We start from the raw sequence: 21,950 nt of genomic DNA on the forward strand, positions 1-21,950 counted from the left end.
TACTATGGCGTTTTTTTGCGCCAAAATTCATCATGATTTTTTTTTTCAAAGAGAACCTTACCATAGTGTTTTTCACGGCCTCCTTTACATTATTTCATCATATGGCTCGTTTTTAGAACATACTGAAAAATCGCATTTTTTTTTCGACATAGTATACTATGGCATTTTTTTGCGCCAAAATTCATGATGATTTATTTTTCAAAGAAACCTTTCTGGAGTATTTTTCACAGCCTGCTTTACATTATTTCGTCATATGGCATGTTTTTACAACATGTTGAAAAATCGCATTTTTTTTTCGACATAGTATACTCTGGCGTTTTTTTGCGCCAAAATTCATGAGGATTTTTTTTTCAAAGAAAACGTTTCTGGAGTGTTTTTCACAGCCTGCTTTACATTATTTCATCATATAGCACGTTTTTACAACATGTTGAAAAATCGCAGTTTTTTTCGACATAGTATACTATGGCGTTTTTTTGCGCCAAAATTCATGAGGATTTTTTTTTCAAAGAAAACGTTTCTGGAGTGTTTTTCACAGCCTGCTTTACATTATTTCATCATATAGCACGTTTTTACAACATGTTGAAAAATCGCAGTTTTTTTCCGGCATAGTATAGTAAGGCGTTTTTTTGCGCCAAAATTCATGATGATTTTTGTTTTCAAAGAAAACCTTTCTGGAGTGTTTCTCACGGCCTCCTTTACATTATTTCATCATATGGCACGTTTTTACAACATGTTGAAAAATCACAGGTTTTTTTCGACATAGTATACTATGGCGTTTTTTTGCACCAAAATTCATCATGATTTTTTTTTTCAAAGAGAACCTTACCATAGTATTTTTCACGGCCTCCTTTACATTATTTCATCATATGGCACGTTTTTAGAACATATTGAAAAATCGCATTTTTTTTCGACATAGTATACTATGGCTTTTTTTTGCACCAAAATTCATCATGATTTTTTTTTTCAAAGAGAACCTTACCATAGTGTTTTTCACGGCCTCCTTTACATTATTTCATCATATGGCACGTTTTTAGAACATATTGAAAAATTGCATTTTTTTTTTGACAAAGTATACTATGGCATTTTTTTGCGCCAAAATTCATGAGGATTTTTTTTTTCAAAGAAAACGTTTCTGGAGTGTTTTTCACAGCCTGCTTTACATTATTTCATCATATGGCATGTTTTTACAACATGTTGAAAAATCGCAGTTTTTCTCCGGCATAGTATACTATGGCGTTTTTTTGCGCCAAAATTCATGATGACTTTTTTTTCAAAGAGAACCTCACCATAGTGTTTTTCATGGCCTCCTTTACATTATTTCATCATATGGCACGTTTTTACACCATGTTGAAAAATCGCATTTTTTTTCGACATAGTATACTATGGCTTTTTTTGCACCAAAATTCATCATTAATTTTTTTTTCAAAGAGATCCTTACCATAGTGTTTTTCACGGCCTCCTTTACATTATTTCATCATATGGCTCGTTTTTAGAACATACTGAAAAATCTCATTTTTTTTTCGACATAGTATACCATGGCGTTTTTTGCGCCAAAATTCATGATGATTTATTTTTCAAAGAAACCTTTCTGGAGTATTTTTCACAGCCTGCTTTACATTATTTCGTCATATGGCATGTTTTTACAACATGTTGAAAAATCGCATTTTTTTTTCGACATAGTATACTCTGGCGTTTTTTTGCGCCAAAATTCATGAGGATTTTTTTTTCAAAGAAAATGTTTCTGGAGTGTTTTTCACAGCCTGCTTTACATTATTTCATCATATAGCACGTTTTTACAACATGTTGAAAAATCGCAGTTTTTTTCGACATAGTATACTGTGGCGTTTTTTTGCGCCAAAATTCATGAAGATTTTTTTTTTCAAAGAAACGTTTCTGGAGTGTTTTTCACAGCCTGCTTTACATTATTTCATCATATGGCATGTTTTTACGACATGTTGAAAAATTGCATTTTTTTCCCGGCATAGTATACTATGGCATTTTTTTGCGCCAAAATTCATGAGGATTTTTTTTTCAAAGAAAACCTTTCTGGAGTGTTTTTCACAGCCTGCTTTACATTATTTCATCATATGGCACGTTTTTACAACAAGTTGAAAAATCGCAGTTTTTTTCCGGCATAGTATACTATGGCGTTTTTTTGCGCCAAAATTCATGATGATTTTTTTTTCAAAGAGAACCTTACCATAGTGTTTTTCACGGCCTCCTTTACATTATTTCATCATATGGCTCGTTTTTAGAACATACTGAAAAATCTCTTTTTTTTTTCGACATAGTATACTATGGCGTTTTTTTGCGCCAAAATTCATGATGATTTATTTTTCAAAGAAACCTTTCTGGAGTATTTTTCACAGCCTGCTTTACATTATTTCGTCATATGGCATGTTTTTACAACATGTTGAAAAATCGCATTTTTTTTTCGACATAGTATACTCTGGCGTTTTTTTGCGCCAAAATTCATGAGGATTTTTTTTTCAAAGAAAATGTTTCTGGAGTGTTTTTCACAGCCTGCTTTACATTATTTCATCATATAGCACATTTTTACAACATGTTGAAAAATCGCAGTTTTTTTCGACATAGTATACTATGGCGTTTTTTTGCGCCAAAATTCATGAAGATTTTTTTTTCAAAGAAACGTTTCTGGAGTGTTTTTCACAGCCTGCTTTACATTATTTCATCATATGGCACGTTTTTACAACATGTTGGAAAAATTGCATTTTTTTTCTGGCATAGTATACTATGGCGTTTTTTTGCGCCAAAATTCATGATGATTTTTGCCTTCGTCCACCCGGCCTCCGTTGGCTCGTACCGCCTGCCGTCTCTGGAGCTGAAGCTGGATTGGAACAGACCAAAGTACAGTCCAATCACGATGCCAGCTGCCTCTCAAAAGGCTCCTTCATCTGGCAGGTGGCGGCACGTCTTCTGAGGGGAAGCTGAGCTGACCTGGCAGAACTTTGGAGATGTGTTCCAGTGGTTGGTGGATGTGTGGCGAGATAGAGAGGGACCTTTGAATTGTTCACAAAGGAAAACAGGGAACTCATTGGTAGTTTTAGTTTAGGATGCTACTGCGGTGTGTTTTTGGGTTTTAAGAGGTGAACAGGAAGAGTTGTTTTTCGTATTGATTATCTTTTACTTTGTTCATGGTTGGAATGTCCATCAATGTCAACGTGAAGTTCACTTTTAGTTCTGTTTATTTCTTCTTATTTTACTAACACCCATTTGCTTTTAACCCCCTCACATGTGCTGTTGTAAACTTCCTCTTTCAAATAAATACTCATCTAACCCCCTGGAAACCAGCGTTTGTCCTGTTTTTGTGTTGCTCCTCGGCGACCCTAGACAGCCGGGTCGTAATGTTTTTTGAGCAACACACCATTCTATGATGTTTTTACAATGATGGTTCTACTATGGAACCAGTCTGACAAATTCAGGCTTTCTTTGTGTGAAAACTCAGATTTCAGGAATCAGAAGGTGGTTTTCAACTTTCTTTGTTAACTTTCTGCTTCAACTTTAAATTAAATTTCCTTCACTAACCCAGCCCTCTGGACTTCCAGTAAGCTGTGTTCCTATTGGCTGTCCAGGTGGCTGCTTGGTGTTATCAGAAACACCTGAGCAGCTCAGTGTCATCCTGCTTTATTTAGCTGCAGCCAAACATTTCCTCTGTTTCTCTTCACCACTGAACCGGGTTTGGCTCCATTGCTTTAGTTTGTTTTTTAGGTGTTGGCTTGCAGCTTCCAGCAGTAAAATATGCTTTAATGTGTTTCTTGGTGTGTTTTAGGGCTTTGTACTGGATAGTTGTCTTGGTAAATGTGGTTCTTTAGCCACAGTTATGTGTGCAGTGATTAGTGGATTTGGTACAGCTGAGTTGTGTCTTTATCTTGGCTGTAGGGAGTGTTTAGAGGTTTTTGGTCAGACACATTCTGTGTGTTTGTGAACCAACGTTGGTTGTCCAGAAGGTAAGAGTTCCTGTCCTGATTCTCTGTTCTCAGAGGTTCTCTGGTAGGCTGCAGGAGACTTTAGCGTTTGGGTTGTGCTAGTTTGGTTTTTGTATGGTTTCATTTGGACGACTATCTTGAGGCTCCTCCATGTGGTTTAGTGAGGTTTTCTGGAACAGTTCTACAAAGCAGCCTGCAGCAGAAGAGACTTTGAGAGTTTTTAGGAAGTTCTGGAGAGCAGACTTTAGAGCAGCAGAAACATTTGTCAGCAGTTTGAGCAGGAGAAGGTGAGCTTCAGAGTAGAAATGAGACAGAAACCTTCTTGACCCGTGTGGTGAGGTCCTGTACCAAGAGTTTGAGCAGGTTGTGAAGAGTCTGTAGTTCTTTGGTCTGAAAGCACAAGAAGTGTCGACTCATTAAAGGAGAGAACAGGAGATATTGTTGGTTCTTCTGTCGCGCTGCAGTTTCCTTAGACTGAATATCAAGTTTGTATTTTAAATGATTTCCCATGTGAGCCCAAGAAGACTTCAATAAACTCCCTCCATCCCCTGGACACATTTTATTACGATGTTAAACTTTTTTTTGTTTGTTTTTGAGTTTTAATCATAGTTTTAGCATAGTTTTTTCTCTATGCTTGTTTAGTATTGTCATCTGTGTGAAAGGTGCTAAACAAATAAAGCTGAATTGATAAACTGAATAATTGACTAACTCATGATTGTGACAACGGAAGTATTTTCATTGTGATTTAAGGTTTTGTTTCATTTTTAAGGTTGAGGTTAAAATCTTGACAGAAAAAAAGATTAAAGAAATAAACTACTTTTTAAAAAAGCAATTAAATCAAAGGAAAAAACATTTAATACAACAAAACTTTAAAAAAGAAAATTAAACATTAAATACAATTACATTATATTAAACAGACAAAATATTTCATTAAATAATTAAACAGAAGATACAAAACATGTAATTATGAAATTAAATATTTTTTTAAACAAATATGAAACATTAAAGATGAAATATTTTAGATAATTAAACATTTAGAAAATACAATTAAACAAGAAGAATATTAAACATTTTTTAAAAATAAAAAACATTGAATTAGATTATTAAACCTTTAAACAGACAAAAAATTGAATTGAAAGTTAAATGTTTAATTAGAAAATTAAATCTTAAAGACAATAAAACTTTAAATAGGAATTAAACAGAAAATACAATGAAGCATTTAAAAAGAAAATTAAACAATAAAAGGTGGTAAAACATTTAAAATAAAACATTGGGAAAGAAAAGGAAATTTTTCAAACAAGTCAATAAAACATTTGAAGAAACAACAATTAAAAATTAAAAAGACAACACATTTGGAATCAAATCAGACATAGTTTTGCTCTTTTCTCACCTTTTATTCTTTTCTAGACATTTAAGAAGAATCAAACTAAAGACAAAACATTTGAAAAGACACCAGTTAGACTTTAGAAGATCAAATTAAACAGAAGAAACAATAAAACGATCAAAAAGAGCAAAAACAGATAAAAGTCCTAAAGCGTTTTCTAGTCTGAAATGAAAACATCAAGTTGTTTCTTCAAACATTTCCTCTTTCTATGTTCTTGGTTTGATTGTGGACAGATTTATTAAGAACTCATTTCAGAAAACTGCTTTCCAGATAAAGTCTACTAGTAGTTGAAGGCATTGATCAAACTAATGTTACCTTCTGATCTCCACAAACTTTACTGTTCAGTGAAGAGAATCAAAGTTTGTTGAGGATTTCTAAAAAACCCACAGGTGAAGGTCTGAGAAGAACTCAGATGGATGGTCTAAATGTGAAATCAAGACTCATGGTCACAAGTTTTAAGGCTTCTGTTAACCAGAAAGTTCAAACTAACAGAGAAGTACTGAGAAACTTTTAAGATTTCAGTCCTCAGGCTGTCGAAAGGTTCAAAGTAACAGAGAAGTACTGAGAAACTTTCAGGATTTCAGACCTCGAACTGTGGAAAGGTTCAAACTAACAGAGAACTACTCAGGAACTTCAAAGATATCAGTCCTTGGACTGTCTGAAAGTTAAATCTAACAGAGAACTACTGTGGGACTTAGAAAATTTCAGCCCTCAGACTGTGTGAAAGCTCAGGTCCTGAGGACTCGGGAGGTCTCGAGTCTTTGTAAAGTCTTGGAACTGAGGGTTCCACCCTCCAGCACAAAGGCTGAAGTCCCACCTCCTGAGAAAAACGGTCGAGACGAGACTCGAGTTAAAAAAAAACTCGAAAACGACAAAAAATAGATGATAAATGCGCAAAAAAAAGAAGAATTAGTATCTGAGCGAATAGCTCAGGGGAAAAGAAGACAGACTACCAAGTGGAAGGTCGCAGGTTCAAGACCAGCCACTGGCATTTTCTTTGTTTGTCTTTGTCAGAATTTTGAGAAAATTTAAGAAGTGTCTGGTCTTGAACCAGCGACCTGCAGCTCCATAGGCAAATCCTTAACTCACTGAGCTACAGATCAGATAAAAAGAAATGATTTCGTCGTCCCTTTGACATCGTAGTTTCTGAAGTGACCACATGGGTGGAGCCAAGGCGGAGTCTGGGTGGAGTCAGGGCGGAGAGTAGGCGGGGAGGTGGGTGGCGGCCTCCCCCCTCTACTCCCCCACCTCCCCGCACCACCCACCACACCTTCCCCCGCCTGACGAGTTCTTCGAGTCTCCACGAGTTCTTCGAGTCTCGACAGGTTTTCCCGAGTTTCTGGAGCTTCCACGAGGTCGGAGGCAGAACAAGTTGTCATGAAGAGGTGACTTTTTACAGCGACTAGAAGGAAGACCACTAGAAGAGAAGGTCTTTAACCACCATCCATAAAATCCATGGAGTCGGCGCCAGAGAAATGAAGGGAGCTCAACTTTTATCAACCTCCATCCAGATGTTCAACTTGATATCTTTGAGATTTTTAGCACCACAAACCTTTAGTATCACACTTTATTATCATTTATTAGGACTTTCATGGAATCCACCAGCAGATGTAGTTTTTGTTGAGAAACTTTATTCTTGTCATCGTGGGACTGCAGTATTTAAAACTCTTCCTTCTATTTGACCTCAAGTTTATTAGTTTTAGTGGAGAAAGTTATTTTAATTGTCCATTAGTCTCTTAAAAACCAAATAATAAATTGGATTAGTCAAGAGCTTTAAATTTCTTACTTTGTCATATTTTAAATATGACAAAAAAATATAAAAATAAAGTGTCTTGAGACAATTTGACCTGTAATTGGCGTATCTATCTTGTAATGTTGGAGTAATTCAGCCATATATGTTGGAAAATACATTTTCTTTCTCCATTAATCTGTTGATTGTTTTCTCCAGTAATTCATTTCTTGTTTTGGTTTTTAAAATGTCAAACCCAAACATATTCAGTATACTGCCATAAAAACCAAAAAGATTTACATTAATGTTGCAGGAATCAGACAGTTTTTCACTTTTTATCTTAGTTTAGTCAGAAACACAGTTGATAATGTGTGAATTGTTGCAGCTTGTGAGCCGTAAAAGGTTTTAATCTTTGGGGCCGAGTGTCAAAAAACATTAAGAAACCAACATCAACAAAACAGTCAACAAAGACTTGAACATCATTAAAGGGAAATCCAACTTTTGTATGACAATGTCTAATTAAAGGACATTTATTTCCAATGTAAATGTGTGATATTCATCCTCTGGAGCTTTCTCTTCACATCGTCTTCCACCTGGACTGGTGTGGTCGGGAGCATGTGCAACAAACATTTGAAAAACTGCACTTTAACATCAATGAATGACACTTAAGTTTAATCTCTACATAAATGAGACTGAGTCTGGATGTGCTGCTCTTTCATTAACTCCTAAGTTTAGGGAAAGTTCAAACAAAAGAGGACACAGTTCAGATAAGACTTGAGAATGAGCTTATTTTGAACAAACATCTCAGACTTTCTGAGCTTCAGCACCTATAGCAAGATATTTTAACAAGCAACTCAAGAGATCCAGAAGTTGGAGAGAGTTAGCTTTAGCTGAGCCAAAGAACATGTGGGACGCTAACCTAGCAAACATTTCAGACTTTCCTCTGTGAATTCTGAGAAATAATTTCCTATTTAATGACAGAGCTACACTTCTTAACTCAGTCTCATTAAAACAGACTCTAATTCAGTGTCATCCATCCATATTAAAGTGCAGTTACCCAAAATGTTTGTTGCATGAGCTCCAACAAAACCTGTCCAGGTAGAAGGCCACTTCGACAAACAGGAAGTGGAAGATTCCAAGCAGATTTATAGAAGGGGGAACCGGACTGTACTAAGTGTGGTCGAGTATAGAGGGGTGTTTTGTGGGTTTTTAAGGCTGATAATGATTATTAGTGAGACATTTGGAGTAGATATTCATTTGCAGTAAATGAAAGTATTTAAAATCTTGGAGTTAAACTTAGAAGAACACAAACTCTAACAGAACACTTTGTTGATACGTTTTTGTTTTGTTTACAGATGTTAAGTTAAAGGAATTTTGTTTGTGATGTATAACCAATCAAAGCACTCCAGAAGACAGAGAGACCACAAGTATATAAAGGTTCAGAGCCAAAGTAGCGCCATTTTTAAATTGATTTATTACTGTAAATCAGTAAGAAATAAAATACTGATAATCAGTAAATCAGTCAGTCCACAATTACTACAATTCTACAATGTATGTCTCTTTCCTTTGACTTGTTATTTGTACAATATATGATGTATATGATGGCGTTTTTTCATACCAAAGGCTATACTGAGCCGTTGCACTCCTCCTCTGTTGTTTTCTGGATTGTACTCAGCTGCATGCCTTCGTCCACCAGGCCTCCGTTGACTCGTCCCGCCTGCCGTCTCTGGAGCTGAAGCTGGATTGGAACAGACCAAAGTACAGTCCAATCACGATGCCAGCTGCCTCTCAAAAGGCTCCTTCATCTGGCTGGTGGCGGCACTTCTTCTGAGGGGAAGCTGAGCTGGCCCGGCAGAACTTTGGAGATGTGTTCCAGTGGTTGGTGGATGTGTGGGGAGATAGAGAGGGACCTTTGAATTGTTCAGAAAGGAAAACAGGGAACCCATTGGTAGTTTTACTTTGGGGTACTAGTTTAGGGTCTACCCAACTGATAGATCAACTGGCAAATTACATCTTCAACAGTCCATGTCGCTGTTGAGCCAATGCGCTAATCAAACTCCTGCCCCACTTTAGCCAAACTTATGAACAAGACCTCAAGACTCTTGAACTCCTTCAGCCCCAACCTGAAGGGAGCAATCCACCATTTTCCAGCAGAGAACCAACTCGGGTGCAAACATGCTGAAGGCTACAGTGTGACGAAGCCAACGCAATCACATCATCTTCAGAAATCACAAACTTCCCCTGACTTTGCCTTGAAATCGTATCCATGCAGATTTGTAGAAGGACCAGGACCAGGTTTGTATCAACAGCCCCAATGCGTCCACAACTGGAGTCTTTTGGGAATTGAATCTGGACGTAATAATTTTGAAAAGCATTTGACTCTGAAGTCAACATATAAAGCACATGGTTTACTATGGCTTTTTTTTTGCGCCAAAATTCATGATGATTTTTTTTTTCAAAGAAAACCTTTCTGGAGTGTTTTTCACGGCCTCCTTTACATTATTTTATCATATGGCACGTTTTTACAACATGTTGAAAAATCGCTTTTTTTTTCGACATAGTATACTATGGCGTTTTTTTGCGTCAAAATTCATGATTTTTTTTTTTCAAAGAAAACCTTTCTGGAGTGTTTTTTGCAGCCTGCTTTACATTATTTCATCATATGGCACGTTTTTACAACATGTTGAAAAATGACATTTTTCGACATACTATACTATGATGTTTTTTAAGACATTTTTGTCGACATAGTATACTTTGATGTTTTTGTGATATTTTTGTCAACATACTATGACTTTATTGTGATACTTTTGTTGACATACTATATTTTAATTTTTTTGACGAGATTTTTGACAACATACTAAAGTGTAACATTTCTGACGTTATTTTTAACAACATACTGTACGATGACGTTTTTGTGACTGTTATCATTGCTGTCGTGTGTATAGTGTTGTTTTCTGTGATGTGTGCATGTCGAATATTCAAATAGAGCTGCGCTGCATCACCGCCAGGATTGGACGACAGGAGGTCGAGTTGGCGCAGGATTGGTCGGGCTGCTGACGAAAACCAGGACGATGTTGCCTCTGGGTCAGAGAGGGTCAGATAAGCGGGCCATCCTCCATGCCGTCCAGATCGGCACATATCCAGCACAATTTGTTTGTTGTATAGCAGAACAAGGTAGTGTAGTGAGCTGCTACTTTTTGTTTTATTCATGTTCACCTGTTTGAGTTAGAGAGGGAGGGAAGACTTTGTATTTAATTTTGTCCTTTTATTTTGATAGGTAAGTCGACCTCCTAAGGACTAGTGTGGTTTTGTTTATTATTTTTGGCATAAAGCTCACCCCTAATTCATTCACACCTTACCTTTGACTTGTTTTTGTTAACCTCCACCTTTGCTTTTCGATACACATTTAATGTAAATAAATTCTTTGAGAAAACGCTGTGTGTGCTGCTTCAGACACATGTAGTCAGGCACTTCATGTTGCGTTCAGTAACCCCTAGGCTGGGCGTAAGAGTGACATGTTTGATTACATACTTCACTATGATGTTTTTACATACTATACTGGGAATTTTTGTACATACTTTACTATGACTTTTTACTATGGCATAAGATGCAATGACATATTTCTTTCCTGTGAAAATTGATTTTACAACACGTACAGGACTTTGGTCAAAATTGATTGTTTAGCATGTGAAATGCATAAGAAAAACTTGATTTAATTGGTATTGATGTCATTTTTTTAGCAACACTACATGATGACATAAAATACCTTCCTATGTCGGTTTTTGACATGCCATATTATGATCATTTTACGAATCTAATACACTTTGATATTTCTATAACATAAGCTAAGACAACAATTTTATGACATGTTATGACTTTTTTCACAGACAACTCCAAACTATATTATGACATTTTATTTTATTTTTTTTTTTTTAGAAAACATGACATATCATACATGTTTTTTCATCATTTTTGACCACATACTAAACTATGACATTTTTGATGACATACTAAACTATGACGTTTTTTGGCCATTTTTGACCACATCACTATGGTGTTTTTTTGCGCCAAAATTCATGATTTCTTTTTTAGAAGCAAACCTTTCTGGAGTGTTTTTCACGGCCTCCTTTACATTATTTCATCATATGGCACGTTTTTACAACATGTTGACAATTTGCATTTTTTTGTCAACATAGTATAGTAAGGTGTTTTTTGCGCCAAAATTCATGATTACTTTTTTTTCAAAGAAAACTTTTCTGGAATGTTTTTCCACGGCCTCCTTTACATTATTTCATTATATGGCATGTTTTCACAACATGTTGAAAAATGACATTTTTCGACATAGTATACTATGGCGTTTTTTTGCGTCAAAATTCATGATGATTTTTTTTTTTCAATGAAAACCTTTCTGGAGTGTTTTTCACGGCCTCCTTTACATTATTTCATCATATGGCACGTTTTTACCACATGTTGAAAAATCGCATTTTTTTTTGACATAGTATAGTAAGGCAGTTTTTTTGCGCCAAAATTCATGATGATTTTTTTTTCAAAGAAAACCTTTCTGGAGTGTTTTTCACGGCCTCATTTACATTACTTCATCATATGGCATGTTTTTACAACATGTTTGAAAAATCGCATTTTTTTCTGACATAGTATAGTAAGGCTTTTTTTTTGCGCCAAAATTCATGATGCCTTTTTTTTAAAAAAGAAAACCTTTCTGGAGTGTTTTTCATGGCCTCCTTTACATTATTTCATCATATGGCACGTTTTTACAACATGTTGAAAAATCAGGTTTTAATCTTTGGGGCCGAGTGTCAAAAAACATTTAGGAACCAACATCAACAAAACACTCAACAAAGAACATCATTAAAGGGAAATCCAACTTTTGCATGACAATGTCTAATTAAAGGACATTATTTCCAACGTACATGTGTGATATTCATCCTCTGGAGCTTTCTCTTCACATTGTCTTCCACCTGGACTGGTTTGGTCGGGAGCATGTGCAACAAACATTTGAAAAACTGCACTTTAACATCAATGAATGACACTGAAGTTTAATCTCTACATAAATGAGACTGAGTCTGGATGTGCTGCTCTTTCATTAACTCCTAAGTTTAGGGAAAGTTCAAACAAAAGAGGACAGTTCAGATAAGACTTGAGAATGAGCTTATTTTGAACAAACATCTCAGACTTTCTGAGCTTCAGCACCTATAGCAAGATATTTTAACAACAAGCAACTCAAGAGATCCAGAAGTTGGAGAGAATTAGCTTTAGCTGAGCCAAAGAACATGTGGGACGCTAACCTAGCAAACATCTCAGACTTTTCTGTGAATTCTGAGAAATAATTTCCTATTTAATGACAGAGCTACACATCTTAACTCAGTCTCATTAAAACAGACTCTAATTCAGTGTCATCCATCCATATTAAAGTGCAGTTACCCAAAATGTTTGTTGCATGTGCTCCAACAAAACCTGTCCAGGTAGAAGGCCACTTTGACAAACAGGAAGTGGAAGATTCCAAGCAGATTTATAGAAGGGGAACCGGACTGTACTAAGTGTGGCTGAGTATAAAGGGGTGTTTTGTGGGTTTTTAAGGATGATAATGAATATTAGTGAGACATTTGGAGTAGATATTCATTTGCAGTAAATGAAAGTATTTAAAATCTTGGAGTTAAACTTAGAAGAACACAAACTCTAACAGAAAACTTTGTTGATATGTTTTTGTTTTGTTTACAGATGTTAAGTTAAAGGAGTTTTATTCGTGATGTATAACCAATCAAAGCACTCCAGAAGACAGAGTAACCACAGGTAGATAAAGGTTCAGAGCCAAAGTAGCACCATTTTTAAATTGAGTTATTACCGTAAATCAGTAAAAAATAAAATACTGATAATCAGTAAATCAGTCAGCCCACAATTACTAAAATTCTACAATGTATGTCTCTTTCCTTTGACTTGTTATTTGTACAATATATGATGTATATGATGGCGTTTTTTCATACCGAAGGCTATACTGAGCCGCTGCATTCCTCCTCTGTTGTTTTCTGGATTGTACTCTGCTGCATGCCTTCGTCCACCCGGCCTCCGTTGACTCGTCCCGCCTGCCGTCTCTGGAGCTGAAGCTGGATTGGAACAGAACAAAGTACAGTCCAATCACGATGCCAACTGCCTCTCAAAAGGCTCCTTCATCTGGTGGAACTTCTTCTGAGGGGAAGCTGAGCTGGCCCAACAGAACTTTGGAGATGTGTTCCAGTGGTTGGTGGATGTGTGGGGAGATAGAGAGGGACCTTTGAATTGTTCAGAAAGGAAAACAGGGAACCCATTGGTAGGTTTAGTTTAGGGTTCTACTGCAGTGTGTTTTTGGTTTTTAAGAGGTGAACGGGAACAGGTTTTTTTCGTATTGATTATTTTTTACTTTGTTCCTGGTTGGAATGCCCATCAATGTCAACGTGAAGTTCACTTTTAGTTGTTTATTTATTTTTTATTTTACTAACACCCATTTGCTTTTAACCTCCTCACATGTTGTGTTGTTGTAATCTTACTCTTTCAAATAAATACTCATCTAACCCTCTGGAAACCAGCGTTTGGACTGTTTTTGTGTTGCTCCTCACCTACTTCAGACAGCCGGGACATAACGTTTTGTGGACTAAAGGCTATAATATGACGTTTTTTGGACGGCATGCTATACTATTAGGTTTTTAGAGCGACATGCTATACTATGATGTTTTTAGAGCGACATGCTATAGTATGACGTTTTTTTGGACCAAAGGCTATGACATTTTTTGGGCGACATGCTATACTATGACGTTTTTTGGACGACATGCTATATTCCAATATTCGGATCTCAAAATTAATATCCGGATACCACCGTCAGGATCGAATATTCAGAGATTCGGGTCCAGCCCTATATATTTCATTATTGTAAAATAAAGTTTGAGGCATAAAGACTCATTTAAGTATTTTATTTCTGAAATCTTTGACATAGGAGAACTAAACTTCCATTTTCCTTCTTGTACTTCTGATACTAGAACTAAACGTATCTTCAACATGGATCATCTGGTTTTAATGAATCAGCAGCAACATCACAACAACAAATGAGACAATGTTCAACAAATTAATGAAACTGATGTCATTTAAAACTATCAGTCTGTTTTAGTGTCAAATTAAAGCTGATTACTGACAACTAGAACATTAACGTTATTGTTTTAATCACATTTAAGTTTCCTAAACGTTACATTAACATCAACCAGCCACAGTTTTATGAACTTAATGAACCACATTACAGGAACACAACACACTTCAGCTGTTAACAGGAAACAACACAAACATCGTTAGCTTGATGCTACATTTAGCTGCTAATCAGGACTGGTAGGCTAGCTCGGTTAGCATCGTTAATTCACATTAAAGCTGATATTCACTGGATGCTAACTCTCTTCTCTGGTCAACACACACAAATAAACTCCACCAACTCCTGGGATTCACTGCTCACATTATATCTGACACTAAAGTTGCATATAAAGTTCATTAAAACCAGCACCGATCAGTAAATTATCATTTATTACCAACCAGCTGTTGGAGTCCTTCAGTGTCTGTTGGTCCAATCAGCCGAAGGATTGAATTACTGAACTAAAAACTGATTAAAACAAGACAACGGACAGTAAAACTGTCTGTGGAAAATGTGCTGCTGCTCCACCGATAAATACCAACAAATTAAAACAAACTTGGTGGAACTGTTGCTTTTAGTGATTTCTTAATAAATAACAAATATGAGGCTGTTATTTTTCTGGAAGTCAAAGGAAATGTTGCTTATCCGTAGTTTCGCTAACTTTACTTAAGCTGCGCTTTCACCATGTTCTGATAGATCTTTTTTGTTTATATTAAAATAGCTGCACTTCCTTTGTATATTTGGTCGTTTGTTATGTTGCTGATGTTTCATTACAATTATATTTTAATAATATCACTTTAAATACAGATAATTGAAAAGAAAAAAATGGCTCTGAAATACTCAATGAACTGATACGTCATCTAGTGTTAAACTGAATAAGAATTCTTAATAATATAAAATGTAACTGACTGAGCTGAATTAATTAAATCGAGATATTTCAAATTGAAGGAAACACATTGACTGAAAGATTTCAGTCAATTAAACCTTAAAGTCACTTACCTAAGAAAACCATCCTTTAATGTTTCATCTTAAAATGACCTACATTTAAAAAAAAAAAAATATAGGTGCAAAGTAAAAGTTTCACACTAAAGATGAATCACTGATGAACATTTAATTGCATTAACTAAATTATTATGAGGAAACAGATATCCATTTCTAATATTTGTAACAAATATGTTTATGTCAATAAAACGTACTGGACATCAATAAAAATGTTTGCGTATGTAGCAATAGGAATTGCTTATGTGTTGTTTGTTCCTACCCGGACACAATTGAGTGACGCACCTGATAAGAAATGTGCCTGCTGTGTTGTGTGGCCGCTGTTAAATAAAAGTTCCCTGTGAGCAAGGGTAATGCTCAACCGTCCAGTTTGTACAGTAAGTGTGAGACAGAACAAGGTGAAACAGCATAGTGAAATATATGAAGTCCATCTGCATTTATACATCATATTGATGTTTAAATAACGGGAACTGCAGCCCACGTTCAGTCAAATTAGCAGAATTACGGATAAACAATGTTTCCAGAAATCTCTTACAAAATAAAAGCCGTGATTTGTTTTACGGAAAAATTACGTGATTTCAAAAATGTGATTTTGAAAATGTAAATCAAACTGTAATAAGCGTTAGCTAGCTGCTCCACTCGCTCTGAATATTTTTGTTCTCGTCTTTGTCAAGCCCAAACGAAAAATTAATCCATATTCTGGCTACATTACCGACAACAGCATCCCTGAAATGACCGGAAAGGATAAGGATAAACTTTAGGTTAGTCGACCTAGCGGAAGTGCTAATGAGGTTTGCTCTAGCACGGATTATTACCGTCACACATGTAGCTTTGAAAATAAATCTTCTACAAAACACAGAGCTGTAGCTCCGTTTCAGTGTGAGCTCTAATGTTTCTGTGTGACTGTGTCTGACTTCCTCTAATAAAATCCTCCTGTTCACTGGGAGCTGCAGCTACCATAGATATGAATATCTATGTATGGGTCAGACTGACTGAGAGACGGAGAGCAGCGATTGGTCAGACTGAGAGCCGAGGATTCTCCCACATTTACGGCTTCTGCTGTTTACCAAGGCTGCTGCTAACAACGTTAGCCTCCAAAAGTGAAGATAAACTCTACAGGTAACTCATTTTTGTAACTAGCTGTACTCTTCTCAACATCTGGATAACATCACATATAAAGCAGTGAAGTTACTGTAAGTTAACATCAGACTATAACCTCTGTTCTAACATCGCGTTTTAAAGTTGTTCTCTAAATCTGAGATTACGTTTCCTCATTTAGTGTTAACACTGATGTAAAATCAGGTTAGTCAGTGTCATAAACTAGTTAACTGTTAGCTGTAACTAATTTTCCTGCAGATCACAGCTGATCAATCATACTGGATTGATAACTGCTGTTTTAATTACCAGCAGATATAAATAAATCTACGTTTATGTTCCTCCACAGAACTGTTACTGATGAATGTTAATCTCACAGTTCAGTTCTGAGTTAATATCTCTGTTCTTTGCTTCAGTTTTTTTCTCTACAACAGTGTATGGTGAGATAACTGTGGAGCTCATGTTAATGCTAACGATACATTAGAATAAAATACAATAAACTTTATTGTCCATCCAAGGCAGTAAAATGGTCTTTAGCCTCAACCAGGAAAAGAAACCTTTCCATATGATTAAAAAATAGAACAAAAACAGAAAACTCTATTGTATTCCATTCATATCCTGATGGGTTCACTCTGATATTTAATGTTCTTGCAGTTGGAATGAAGGAACCTTGTGGATCGTTTCCTCACTGTTAGTGTCTTTTCCTTCCAGCCTTGGTCTGGATCACTGGGAACATCTAGTCTGATGGACTGAGAGCTACAGAGAACATGAACATCGAGCTGTGGTTGTCTAAAGAGTCTTCTCTCCTTCATCACTGTGAGGAAGAGCAGCACTGATGTCCTCCTCATCCTTCCAGTAATAACAATAATGCTGCAGATTCAGCTTCTCTCTCAGAATACAACTTGTCTTGTGACTGTTCAGGATTTACAGTTCACTGTCAGCAACACATTATTTATTTCATCCATTTATTACACGTGTTTTATTTCTCTAATCTGCACTAAGATGTACTACATGTGAATCAGTCATTAAACAACGTTAACCGTTATAGAGTAGATTTACTGTTTTCTCCAGTTTAACTTCAGACTCAGCAGCTATTCAGGACTACTGACAAGACAGAACCTTAACCTTACTGTTTTAATCACATTTAGGTTTTCTAAACGTTACATTAATGTGAACCAGCGTCTCCATGAACAGTTTTATTAATTAAATGTACCACATTACAGTAACACAACACACTTCAGCTGTTTACATGAAACAACACAAGCATCGTTAGCTTAATGCTACGTTAGCTTAATGCTACGTTAGCTTTAATCAAGCTACGACTGAGTAGCTAGCTCGGTTAGTATCGCTAACATTTAAACTAATATTTATCGGATGCTAACTTTCTTCTCTGGTCAACACACACAGAAATAAACTCCACCAACATCTGGAGTGCATGGCACACATTACATCTGACACTAAAGCTGCATATAAAGTGCAGTAAAAGCGGCACCGTTAAGAAAATAAACACTTACTGAACAATCAGAGTCCTTTCAGTGTCTGCTGGTAGAATCAGCCAAAGGCAGAAAACTGGTTAAAACAAGCCAACGGGCAGGAAAACTGTCTGTGGAAAAGGTTCTGCTGCTCCACCGATAAATAAACCAACAGTTATTATATCAGAATTAATCCAAACGAGGAGAGCAGAGTCTCTGCTTCCTCCTCCATAGGACCTGTCAATCATTCCAGACCAGACTGTCAATCAAGTAACCCCGCCCCCTGGCTTCGCAAAACTTTAACGCTCTATTAAAAAAAATCAATATTGATTTATTTTAAGATCGGCCACCTGATCTCTCATGTTACCACGAAAACTAACGAAAAAAATTATATACAGTCAATGCACCATACTCTGTTTGGCTCCACACTTGCTGATGACCACTTCCGGTCTCAGAAAATGAAAAAAACTGACCTTTTTTCGTTTGTCTCTTACTGATTTTATTTTTTTGTTATTCTAAATAGAAAATGAAAATCAAAGCATTTTTTTAAAAAAAAAATCGTATATCCCTTTTTGATGAAAAGGAAAAACACCTTGTATTTCAATTTTAATTTTTGTATTTTAAAACGAAAATAAAATAACCACTGGTCTTTTGTTTCTCAATACCCGTTTCAGAACGGAAAATCCAATTGCCAGATAAATACACGGACCTAATATGATCATATTTACTAAATTCTTTGATATTTGATCCAATCAATACTTGGTCACTGAACGGTGCTTTGGAAAATTAAAGATTCTACAAGCATCAAAGAGGAATATGTAAAATATTTCTGCTTTTCTTGGTGAAAATTAGTAGTGTGAAAAGACACAATCCAATGCAAAAACAAAACACAGTTCTTCACTACGGAGCACAAGTTGTATTTCGAAATGGATATGATATGGTACATCATAGTTAATGATTTTGGTTATTTTCCAACCAGCAACCAGTTTAGTTAATGCTCTAAACACAACTGAGATTGTGAGATTGTTGATCAAAGCTAATCCGAATGTACTGAAATGTGTAGTAACACAACTTTGCCACGAGATGGCAGCATGATGCAGGTGGAATGTAACTGTTTAGTCTTCCTCATTGCTCTGTTGATGACTTGGACGTGTCATATCATCAACAATCGGTCCATCATATTTTAGAGGTGAAATTTTGGATTTTATTTCTCTGTTGAGAAATACAGACTTTCGGCTTGTGTTATCTCCTCTCCTCTCCTCTCCTCTCCTCTCCTCTCCTCTCCTCTCCTCTCCTCTCCTCTCCTCTCCTCTCCTCTCCTCTCCTCTCCTCTCCTCTCCTCTCCTCTCCTCTCCTCTCTGACCCAGCTTGGTCAGGAAAACTACTTGGACCACTTTCCTCTCAAACGTCAGCACAACTCGAAGTTTTCCTTCAAACTCAATTAATTTCCTCTCACATTTTTGCCTGTCATGTTCTCCCACCGTTAGCTCGATCTGTCCCTCGGCTGTTTTGGAATGTGTTTCAGAATGTTTTCCTTCTCGACAAGCCAACGCCAGCACCCAGCAGAGTTGTCTTGTATTCATTTCTTCAGATCTGGCAAAATGGAATTCACTATTTGTCCCTAATACATAGCATGTCTTCTGGAAGCCTGGGCTCAAGCCCTTTCCTTGTTGGAGGAGATATATAGAATTTGATAAATGATTGAACAGCTCTGTTTCACAATTACTCGTGCACCACAGCATTGTGAAACAGCCCTTGGATTCTTATGTAGAAGTGTAAATGTGGAAATAGTTGCTGAAAAGAGATACAGTGGAGGAGTTTGTACACCTCTTTGTAAATTCTTCCCTCTGGGGTTTCCTGCAGATGATTGGCAGTGTGAGCCGAACAGCTGGCCTGTGCCACAATGGGATGATTGCTCACAAATTGCTGCAATACTCTTGTAAAACAACAGTGATGTCATAGCAAATTTAGTGGTAACTGTTAGCCTTTTTTTTTTTGCACTTTTGTAAAACCTTCAGCTTTACCTGTAATTCCTAATTAGCTAGTACATCATTTACATCATTTGACAATAAAGCTGCAGATATTGTCTTATACACGACCACATTGTGTCACAGCCTCAACTTTTGGCTTTTGAAAACAAAAACTCTGTATCAAATTAGACTAAATGTCATCCCCTGTGGCATTAGGAGTGTGTGCAACCAATCACAGTTGTATTCAAATTCTATGATTTTACTTATAGTGACACAACATTCCAATCAGTGTGGATCATTTGCTTCATGGTTCCGTTTTAACCAAAGTCAGCTCGGAGCCCGGAGCCCTGCTTGTCCCCTTTTGCTTGTGCCATTAATGGCTTCAGGACAACAGCCAGCACTTTAAAGTTGATACAGCAGTGCAGAAATGTACTTGCATGTCAGGAAGTGTTTTGGAAACTTCTGCTCTTCAAAGACACTGATCTCACAAATCACTCACACCCGACACTCAATGATTTGACAAACACAGTATCAGGAGGGACGTTTTCAGATTTGTTGAAAGGAATTGCAGTTTTGAAATTCCTAAGGTATAAAACTACTTCTTTAAGGGTTCATTCGACCTAAAGGACCTTGTTCACCACATTAGTGCATTTACTCAGATTCTTGACTCACAAAAGATGCAATTTTTGACAACCAAATAGCTTACTCTGCTTGATAAAATCACAAATGGCTTATGAATGATGCTGTAAAAGTGTCCCTCAGACACTTTAATGTGCTTTTATTACACTGAGATGTTTCTGTAGATCTTTACTCCAAAAATGTTGGCTGAAAACTTTGATCTAAATCCAAATGTGAAATTTCATAATGCTCTGAATGACTTATTGGTCAACACCAGTTATAAATCATTTTGATAAGCCTCTCTGCAGATACCTTTGGAAGTACACTGCATGATGACTGCTTGTTATTATTAAGAAATTAAACTGAAGTGAGGACAAAACATACACATGTTTGGCACCAGAGAATCTTAAAAAGCTGATAGCTGCTGGAGATAATGGTCCAAGTATTTGCTAGAGTTCAATATTTCCAGTACTGGGGCCATTTTTCATTGATTTAATTTGATTGCATCCTTAATTTTGAGTCTTCCAGCTGGTTGCTGTTTCTGATGCTGCTGTTGGCTCAGGATGCTGTAACATGAGTTCCATTAGTGGATCAAAAAAAGGACAGAACATTAATAAAACTTCAAGGACCTTTCTTTTGCATGACATAAAATGACTGTAGCACTAAAAATCAGCCTCCGACAGTGTTAAATGAGGAAGAAGTGACTTGTCTAACTGAATAATGTGAAACTGTAGAAATGTGAATGTTACTTGTGTGAGGATATGTTTCATAGTAAGTTCCATCTATTCCTGGGATCTCTGTGTGATTGAGCTTTGTAACAAAATAAATCTTGCTCAAAGCTGGTAATAGTAATGCTAAAGGTCAAATGGATTTAGGACAAAGCTCCCAAAATGAAGACTGGTAATAATTTATGATCATATAGGTTGTTGTATCCATTTATTTAAAGCAACAGCATTCACAGCTTTGTGTGTGTGGGAACATTGTAAAGGTTTGATTACATGTATTCTCATATTTTGTAGATAAGCGATACCCAAGTGGCATTTTAACTGAAATTAAAGAAAGGGAACACAGTGTCTCCTGCCTGCCCGTCAGATAATTAACTCCCTGGTGTCTGATTCGCACAAGCAGACACTTTGCTCTTTGCTCTGGAGAGCTGTAACCAGAATTCCGCTGAAGAGGTCGCGCAAGGACTTCTGAAGGAGTTCAGCGTGTGTGTGTGTGTGTGTGTGTGTGTGTGTGTGTGTGTGTGTGTGTGTGTGTGTGTGTGTGTGTGTGTGTGTGTGTGTGTGTGTGTGTGTGTGTGTGTGTGTGTGTGTGTGTGTGTTTCATTCAATGAAACGCAACACCCTGCTCCTCTGTCTGAATCCTCTTCGGAAACAGGTTTGATTATATTTAAAAGCTTGACCCGGGAGAGAAACCCAAACAACTGTCTGTTCTAATATTAGCTGTGCGGCTGAGGACTACTATGAATTCTATTATTGTCTGGGCTCGGATATATTCTAAATGGCAACTCTCATCAAAAGATTTGCACTTTTGTCTGCAGTTGGTGGAAAAAATATCAGTTACCAGTAGTA

At 36.6% G+C, this 21,950-nt stretch overlaps 1 long non-coding RNA gene across 2 annotated transcripts; it reads right to left on the reverse strand.

Annotated features, from left to right (window-relative positions):
• Positions 1-3,815: 3,815 nt before the first annotated feature.
• LOC129349094 (uncharacterized) lies at positions 3,816-18,111 on the reverse strand. Of its 2 annotated transcripts, none has more exons than XR_008601950.1 (4): positions 17,831-18,111; positions 13,060-13,344; positions 8,679-8,970; positions 3,816-4,337 (listed from the first exon to the last, which is right to left on the reverse strand). It is a non-coding gene; the product is annotated as an uncharacterized LOC129349094 (long non-coding RNA). The 2 variants fall into 2 exon arrangements; XR_008601949.1 differs by having other exon boundaries at positions 3,818-4,337; positions 13,060-13,179; positions 17,831-18,105.
• Positions 18,112-21,950: the final 3,839 nt, after the last annotated feature.

This window comes from Amphiprion ocellaris, chromosome 6 (genome assembly GCF_022539595.1).
Source record: "Amphiprion ocellaris isolate individual 3 ecotype Okinawa chromosome 6, ASM2253959v1, whole genome shotgun sequence".
NCBI lineage: Eukaryota > Metazoa > Chordata > Actinopteri > Pomacentridae > Amphiprion > Amphiprion ocellaris.